The sequence below is a fragment of the Tenrec ecaudatus genome, chromosome 10 (assembly GCF_050624435.1).
Source record: "Tenrec ecaudatus isolate mTenEca1 chromosome 10, mTenEca1.hap1, whole genome shotgun sequence".
Lineage (NCBI taxonomy): Eukaryota > Metazoa > Chordata > Mammalia > Afrosoricida > Tenrecidae > Tenrec > Tenrec ecaudatus.
In genome coordinates this window covers 158,436,265-158,444,666 of record NC_134539.1, presented here as the reverse complement: position 1 = coordinate 158,444,666, position 8,402 = coordinate 158,436,265, and the positions used below count along the sequence as shown (strand labels likewise).

Below are 8,402 nucleotides of genomic sequence, written 5' to 3'. Positions count from 1 at the left end.
GGCCACACGGGCAGGGGGCCAGGGGGGCGGGCAGGCAGCCTGCTGGGGCCCTAGGTGGGGAACCCACAGGCCCTGGGGCAGCAGGAGCGAAGGCAGAGGAAGAGGGAGTCTTGTCAGGCGTTTGTGTGGAGCTGCAGAGGCTGGGCATGAACTTCTGGAAAGTTCTTCGGCTGCTGCCACTGCTGTTGCCTGGGAAGCAGAGAGGAGGGAGCCCGTGTGGCAGCGGCTAGGGTCTTCCTGCAAGAGCAGGAAGAGGTGGGGGCTGTGGGGGCTCCGCTCTAGGGCCCCAGTCCTGCACACGTGGCCTGCCATGGGGCCTTGCTCCCTCTGCCCCCAGCCCCCAGCCGGCCCCCATCACAACCCAAGCCCGATATCAGGGACCCCAATACCCGGTCAGCCTGACAGCCCTGTCCCTAGACTAGCCCCACTGCCCCCGATGCTGACAGGTGGGCGAGGTGGGGGGCTCCGGCCGTTCCCCCATCGTGCTGATGTAGCTCACAGCCCCTGTGTGTGAGCAGCTCTGGCTGAGTCTGGCTCCCAGCAGGGGAGAGCTCCTACCTGTGTGCCAGTCTTCGACGTTGTTGTCCTCGTCGAGGTGAGGGGGTTTGAGGCTCAGGGGAAGGAGGGCTCAGGGCACGCCCAGAATATATAGGGCTATTTCCCATGGTGCTCCAAGCTCATCTGCATATCTCCCATGGTCCTCAGGGCAGGGGCTAAAAGTGACGAATCATGGACCTCCTTCTACCCCAGGGCCTGGAGCACTGACCCCCTCCGCCCCTCTGGCCCGGCCTCCCGAGATTGTTACATTGATATTCTCTGAGAGTTGTTTTCTGCAGAGACAGACCTGAGACAGACTCAGTGTGCTGCCCTGCTGTTGGTCTGCTGGGGGAGTCCTGCAGGTGTTCCCGCTCCTCCTCTGCATCTCCCTTCCTCCCCATCGGTGCACGCCCTCCCCGCTGCTGTGCATCCTGCTCTCTGCACAGCCCTCCCCACAGGCCCCCCTCAGTCCGGGGTCCCCTGATAAAGTGCTGCATGGCCTTTGGGGACTGGTCAGCCCCCCACTGCTTGCCCCCTTTGCTCATCGCCTCACCTGGTGCAGAAGCTTCCACAGGCCCGACGCCGCAGCCTCTCGGTCCGAGGGCAGCCCTGGCCGCCTGCCACTGGACACCGAGCCCGAGCCCCACCACTCTGAGGAAGTGGCTCCTGCTGCCAGCCTGAGTGAGCCTGGGAGTGGTTTCCCCAGTCCGGCCTTCAGATGAGAACAAAGCCCTCTCGGTGTGCCACTCTGAGCGGGGCCCTCACCCAGGACATGGTGAGAAGGTGCAGTTGCTGAGCCCACTGGCTCCTGGACTCCGAGACCAGATGGAGATGGTGCCCAGAGCTTAGTGTCAACCGCTGGGGAAGGATCACTATACAGTGTCTTGCACAGTGTGGGAGAAAAATGGGGAACAAAACTCCAAATGACCAAAATGTCAGGCCTCCTGGTCTGATGGAGACTAACGTGACCCTTACTCTCGCCTCTGACCGGGAACTGAATCCCTCCTGGTGGCTCAGCCTCAGACAAACAACAGTGTGACATGTAAGGTGGAGAGCAACCCCAGCGAGTTACTCACTTCCAAACAATCGCCCTGCCACCCCACAGGGCAGTTTCCGCAGGGATGGAGCTCTGAGGCAGGACGGGGAAGAGGCAGCTAGGGGATGGGACCAGCAGGAGGAGGTGGGAAGAGTGCTGGGACATGGGCCTGCGTCGATGTCAGCAAACCAAATGTACATGACCTGTGGGTGGTGCTCTTCAGCAGTAGAAAGCCATAAGCGCCCCCCAGGACTGGAGAGTTCTCTGGGTGGCGTGTGGGGCACTGCTGGATTTTACACTCCTGTCAGGCTTTCCACATGGGGGCGCTGTGGTTAGAATGAGGATGTGGCTAGGAGCTCTAACAGGAGGACAGTGAACCTCCTTGTAGTCCAATCGATACCCAAGCCAATCGCCACAGGGCTGCCCAGCACACGTGGCTCACTCCCACATGACTTGCCCAAAAGACATTGTGTTGTTAGTTGGTTGGAGCATTTAAATCTGGGGCAAGATTTCCTGCTCTATGTCCCTAACCCACTTAAAAACGACAACACAACAAGGCCCTTTCTTAAGACATAGACTCGGTTAGCCTGTTTCGGGAGAATCCCGCATGGTGAAGTTGGCGATTTCAAATGTGACCCCAAACAGAGCAGCCTCCTGGCCCCCAATTCCACCTCCTCCCTCAGGCCAGAAGCAGGCGGTGATGCCTCTCCAGCCCCAGCGGTCATCAGACCATGGGTCACTGAAATGCCCGCACCCCCCTGTCCATGAGACTAGCCTGCAGGGAGAGGAGAGAAGTTGTCCAGTGACAGAGTGTCCAGGTGGAGGTTCAGGGATGTTTCGGGTTCTGTTTTGACCCGGGAGGCAACAGTAAAGCCATTAGTGAAAACAAAGCTGCAGAATTGACGGACACTGATTGAAATGTTTCTTTTCTGCTGATAATGCCACATCGCTCTTCCCACAGTCGGCTTCGGGGCGGAGTATATAGCATGCACCGGGCACCAGAGGCGGCGAATTAAGAGCAACCACGCTGCAACCACGGCAGCCCCTCTCGTGTCCTTTCCCTCCACAATGACTCGAAATTTCGTATGGAAACAGCCACCAGGGGGGAGTCAGAAACCTCGCCTTGGGGCTAAAAGTGAAAAGAGCCACTGGGTGGTCAGTGGTGCAGCAGGTTGGGCAGCACACTCGTGGAGCTGCTGGCCTCTCCGTTCTCGCTCTGTGGGCCCCTCTTCCTCAGTCCGGCCATGTTCGCTCGGAGCAGAGCTGACTCAGCCAACGGACATAGTTCCTTCTGGGCAGCTCCCACCATGCTGGTCTTCTTCTGGCCGTCAGCGGCTCTCAGCAGACATCTGCTGTCCAAAAACTCACACGTGTCCAAGAAACCTTCCCTCAGAATGAGTCTAGTCTGACCATTCTGGGGGCGGGCTAATCCAACTGCACACAGCCGCCCTGCATTGGCTCGAAGGCACTCAATGGCACCCAAGAACAAGAAGAGCCCCAGACCAAGTGCCACCCATGGGCAGACTGGGCTCTACCTTGGACCCGAGCCTCAGCCTTTTCTCAGAAAGGAGAGGGAGTGGGTGGAGCAGGAGACCCTCAGGCCACAGGCAGGTGAAGCAGGTGGGTGATGATGGAGAAGGATGGGGGAAGGGGAAGGGCAGAGAACAAAAAAAGGCCCCTCAGCCACCCCAGCCTGGTCTGCCCACCTCGCATTGCGTGTGGGTGCAGCATTTTCAAGTTGGGGCCAACCTTCTGCAATTCCATGTCAAAGGCTGAGGATGCCCACCCCATCACACCCCAGCATCTCTTAGCCTGTGGGACCCGCTGCTTGGAGAAGAACAGGCCCTCTCGGTACAAGCAGCCTGCCCTGGGGCTGAGCCTCAGGTGCTTTCTGTGGATTCTACTCTGCTTTCTCCCACCCTCCCATTCCCATTCCCCTAACCCTCATCCCCCCAAAAGATTGTTGAAATCCCAACCCCTGTACAATCTATTGCTGCCAGAAGGGCCCATTACCAGTGTGGGTGCGCCCAAACCCAAATCATTTCTGAGCCTAGAGAGCCACACAGACAGAGACAAGAAGCCCACAGGACCACCTAGGAGCTGAGTGACCTTGAAGAGGGGCCTGATCTCGCCGACACCCCCCCCCCCCCCGCAACTCTCCACCCTCACCTCCGCCCCTGCAGGTGCCTGAGCTCAGACTTCCGGCTGCCTAGACAGTCAACAAACCAAGTTCTGTCCCTTGACGTGCCTGCCCATTGACCCATCTGTTAACAGCAGCGCCAAGGAGTGGAGGCTGCCGCTCCAGCTACAGGTCAGGGCCAGGGCGGCGGGTCAGCGAATCAGGAGACGCTCAGCCTCTGCCTTTGGCGCCTTTGGGTGGGACCAGCCTTAGGGGGCCAAGTCCTTCCCTCAGGGCCCAGTTAATGTGGCCTGGTTGGAAGTGGTGGGCAATGTCCCTGAGTCTGGGTGTCCAGGGCCAGCCATGACCAGCTGAGGCTGTGTGGATGGAGAAGGTCTGCTCCCCTCTGGTTCCTCTTCCCTGCCAGCCCCAACCTTCCCCGGTTCCAGGGACACTGCCACGCTGGCAGACGGGCAGTGAAGCTTCTCCCTGACCGGGTCATGAGAGGCAGTCTGGCTTTCAGCTGTCATGAGCCCATGTGACCAGGGCTGGGCTGGACGCCATCATAGCATACGGGGAGGCTGAGTGGCCGCCAGGCCCTGGCAGTGACTCTGGCCCTGGCCCTCACCCTCCAATGAGCGTGCCAGTCCCCGCTGGGCCCACGACACAGTGGCAGCCAGGGAGCCTCTGTGGTCACTCAGACCTGCGAATACAAACAAACACCTGCAGCCCTTGTACCCCTGTCGCTCTCCCCACCCCTAGCCCAACCCCATTGCAGTCTACCTAGTCCACAAATTCTCTCCGGCTAGCAGAGCCCACCCCCACTGGGTTTGAGACATGGGAGCTCAAATGGGGGAGGGCTTTGAAGCAGGCCCCTGGTGAGGTCAGCGAGTGGGTTAAGGAATGGTCCCAAGGGTCAGCGGTTCAAACCCACTGGCTACTCTGGGGGAGCGGGGCGCAGCCTGCACCCCGCACACCCGTGGAGGAGCTCCACACATCCTGGAGGTGACTGGAGCAGCGGCACTGACCCCGGTGAGTTCTCCGGGCCTCTCTGCAGTCAAACTTCACATCCCAGGAAGGGCAGGTGGCCAGGGGCACCTATGCCCCTGACCTGAGAGTCCTTTCATCCCTGGGCCCATACCCACTGAGTCCCAGTGGCTAGGCTGTTTCATGGTGGCAGGGGGCGGGGGATATTTCTTAGACCCTCTGCTCAGCAAATCAAGGGTTCACTGTCTCTTTCTCTGTTACAAACATTTCCCCAAAGTGACTGGTGGTCAGTGTGGGGCTAGAAGGACCCTGCCCGGCAGAAGTCCCCCAGCTCACCCCCAGTCAGCAGGTGCTGGCAGAGGCTCGTGGGGACCTGAGGGCAGAAGCCAGAGTAGTGTCCTCTGAGCACAACTCCTCGCTGGCACCCAGATTGGGCTTGGTCTTACCCACTGTGCTGTGGGGACAGCTCTGGAGGCTCAGAGAACATTCCAGAAATGTTTGTGGAGTGGAGCGGCTTCAAGCAGGCACAGTCCTGCTATTTTCCCAGCTCCATCCTCACAGTGTCCCAGACTGCTGGCAGCGCCTCACAGCCTGGCCCCGTCTGTCCCCATGGGGACAGGACATCTGGCCTCAGTGTGGCCGGAGAAACCGCTGGACCACAAAGTCCTTAAGGCCCAGTTGGAATCCTGTCCTAAAACGCAAGTGGGTGTGTTTAGTGCATCAGGTGAGTCACCGAGTAGGAGGTTTTTGAAAACTTGCACTAGCGAGTCCAGGAAAGAGTGGCTGAGTATCCCAGTAAAACCACTGGCCTGGTGTTTAACTATGGCGTCCCAGGCAAAGGTCCGCCCTGGCCTCTGGGCTTGCTCAGAGGGATTCAGGCTCCTTTCCACTGGCTGCTCCTCTCGCTCCTGCTCACCGCCAATAAAGAGCCCGGGGGCCGGGGCTCTGAGACCTCTCTTGTGGGGTGGTCACAGCTGGCTTTCAGAGAGAAGCTGCCTATGGGCCCGTGGTTGCTGAGAATGAGACTCACCCAGGGCCTGGGGGACAGAGGAGCTTTGAAAAGTCGCCTCTTGGTTCATCTTCGGGGTTTTGATATTTTTAAAAACCAATTTGCTCCATAAAATTTGAGTCGTGCTTCCAACAAGAAAACTTAAGAAGGCCTGCAGCGAAGGACAGGCGTGATCCATGGCCAACGGGGGTGACGCGCCCAAAGGGCTGCAGTGAGCAAGGCTCCCACCTGACTCCATGCCCAGGTCGGAGTCTGTGAGCTCACTCGGGAGCGGGGCTCTAGGGCCAACAGCTGGTTTCTCTCAGAGGCCTGTGCTTCCAGAGGGATGTGGACTTTCGAATGCCATAGGACATGTGGAACAGCCGCGAGGGCCTGGGGCTGTGGTCTTCCAGTTCTCTGCCCAACGTCGTGGTAAAGGGAGGACTGGTTGATGTCTCACGGAGCTCCTTTTCCGTGGACCCACAATCAGTGTCCATGGAAACAGGCCACAAAATCACATCCTGTATTTCCCCCCGCGCAAATCTGCTTCCAAAGAGCCTTCGGAGAACTACCGAGGAGCAAAGGCGTCTCTTTGAGAAGGAAGCTGCTGTGAGAGGCCGGTGTTTTCATGCCTGCCTCAAAGCCCGAGCAGGAACAAGGAAGGCCCAAGAAGCCTCCATGTCTTTGCCTGTGGGCGTTGGTGGAGGAGAGTAAACAGCCAGAGGGGTCTAAGCTGTGAGGCGAGGAGACTTCACCTCTTTGTCCTGAGGGACCAGTCTCTGGAGACCCACGTCCTGCTTGGTCAAAGGGAGTGTCAGAGAAAGGGGGCACGATGAATTGGCACAGGGACTGCAATGGTGGGCTCAGACATGGGAGGGGTTCTCGCGAGGATGTCACAGGACCAGGTAGGTACCTAAGAACAGCAGCTTGCAGACACGTTTGTCGCTGCCACCGGTCTTTCTCCCTGCTGCCGGCTCAGGGCGACCCTGAGGTCAGGGCAGGACCGTTCCTGGGGGTTTTCACGATTAACTCGTTACTCACTCTCCCGTGGGGCTGGCTGGTGGTTTCGAGGTGCTGACCTTGAGGTTAGCAGCCCAGCGCATTACCACGATGCAACCACAGCCCTGTTGGGAGGTGTCCTCAGGTCCCTCCAGCTCAGAGCAACCTTTGTTGCAACATCAAGGAGCACTGCCCGGCCCTCCCCAGCCCCACAACCATCGTTCTGTTTGAGCCCATGGCTGCAGCCAGGGTGCCAGTCAGCCTCCTGGAGGGGCTTCCTCTAGTTCATTGCCCAGAGCCCCATGAACTGGCCTCGCCTGGCTCATGTCCAAAGCTCAGGCATCTGATGAGGTCTCTCCAAGCGTACTGGCTGCTTCCTCAAGCGCAGATTGGCTTGTTCTTCTGGTAGCCCGGGTGCCCCCAGTGCTGTCATCGAAACGCACCCCCAGCCCCACCCCTGACATGGACATGGCTGCTCCCAGGAGCTCACACTCCCCGGGCTCTGTTCAGATGGAGGGGCCTGCGATGGATAGTCCTTTTCCACGCGTCGGAGAGCACGCCGGCCTTGTGTCTGCACCCACATATCCCGACAGCCTCCCTGTGTCCCACGCACAGTGACTGAGGGGACAAACCGTGCAGGAGACATCCCTCCAACACACCCCTCCTGAATGTAGGATCCTTTCTGCGGATGAGTTAAAGCTTGTTTTCCACTTTGTTGCAGAATGCTCAGAACTTCAAATACTATTAAGAGCCATCTCAAATCTAGATCTCTACTCACAAAGAAGAAAAGAAAGGGCCTCTTCCACTTTGGCTTTTGTTTTTCAATCTGCCATTTTTAGGTCCTGTGAGTTGAATGCTTAAAAGACATCATAATTTAAATCCCCACACTGCAGGTCATCGCTTGAAAGATTAAGAGATCGAATTCCCTTAGTTGCTTAATCTGACTCCCTTTCCTCACGAACTTACTGAATGTCCCTCTTTTTTAAAAAAAGATAATTTTACTGGGGCTCTTACAGCTCTTATAGCAATCATGAGCTTCCACGGGTGCTACAGAAGTGGTTTTGAGGCCAGGCCGGCAGTGGCTGGCAGTAGCAGGGCAGTGGCTTTGTGAGGACCCTCAAGCATTGCAGGACAAGGTGACCGGGGTTAATCAGCCGCCCCAAAGCGTGCGGTGATTCACCTGAATACCAGGGTCTCAAACCACCCCCTCCCACCCGGCCCACTCTACCTGGCCCGAAACTTGCCAGGGACAATTTGGATAAGGCCAGCTCCAAGCGACTGTCTTTGCTGTGGTCCACGTTGTTCAGGGGCAGCTGTACCACCGCAGCTTCAGTGCCTGTCTTCACATCCTCACTGAACCAAGGAGGACATGGCTCCTCAGCTCTGTGGCCCTACGGTCGCAAGGAGTCCGGATGGGCTTGCTGGCAGGGAGCGAGTCTGACATCACGACCCTTTACGGTAGAGAGAACCCCAGACCAAGCCCCGATCCCGACGGCCTCTAGCCACCTGTCCATCCCTGCAGCCCGGAGCGGGATCTGCTCAACAGAGCCAGCCAGCTTCCCAGGCCAGCCCAGGGCAGGGCTATGGACCACAGAGAGGGAGACGTGGCCCAAAGAGTGTCCTCTGCCTTTGACAAAAGGTAGGGCTTAAATCAGCACATGTCCAACGTCTCACAGTGACCAGGACTTAGGACCCCGCTCAGAGTGGCACACCGAGAGGGCTTTGTTCTCATCTGA

General features: G+C 58.3%; 1 pseudogene; it reads left to right on the top strand.

The window, feature by feature from the left end:
• Positions 1–7,123: 7,123 nt before the first annotated feature.
• Positions 7,124–7,314, top strand: LOC142460457 (small nucleolar RNA SNORA73 family; annotated as a pseudogene).
• The last annotated feature ends 1,088 nt before the right edge of the window (positions 7,315–8,402 follow it).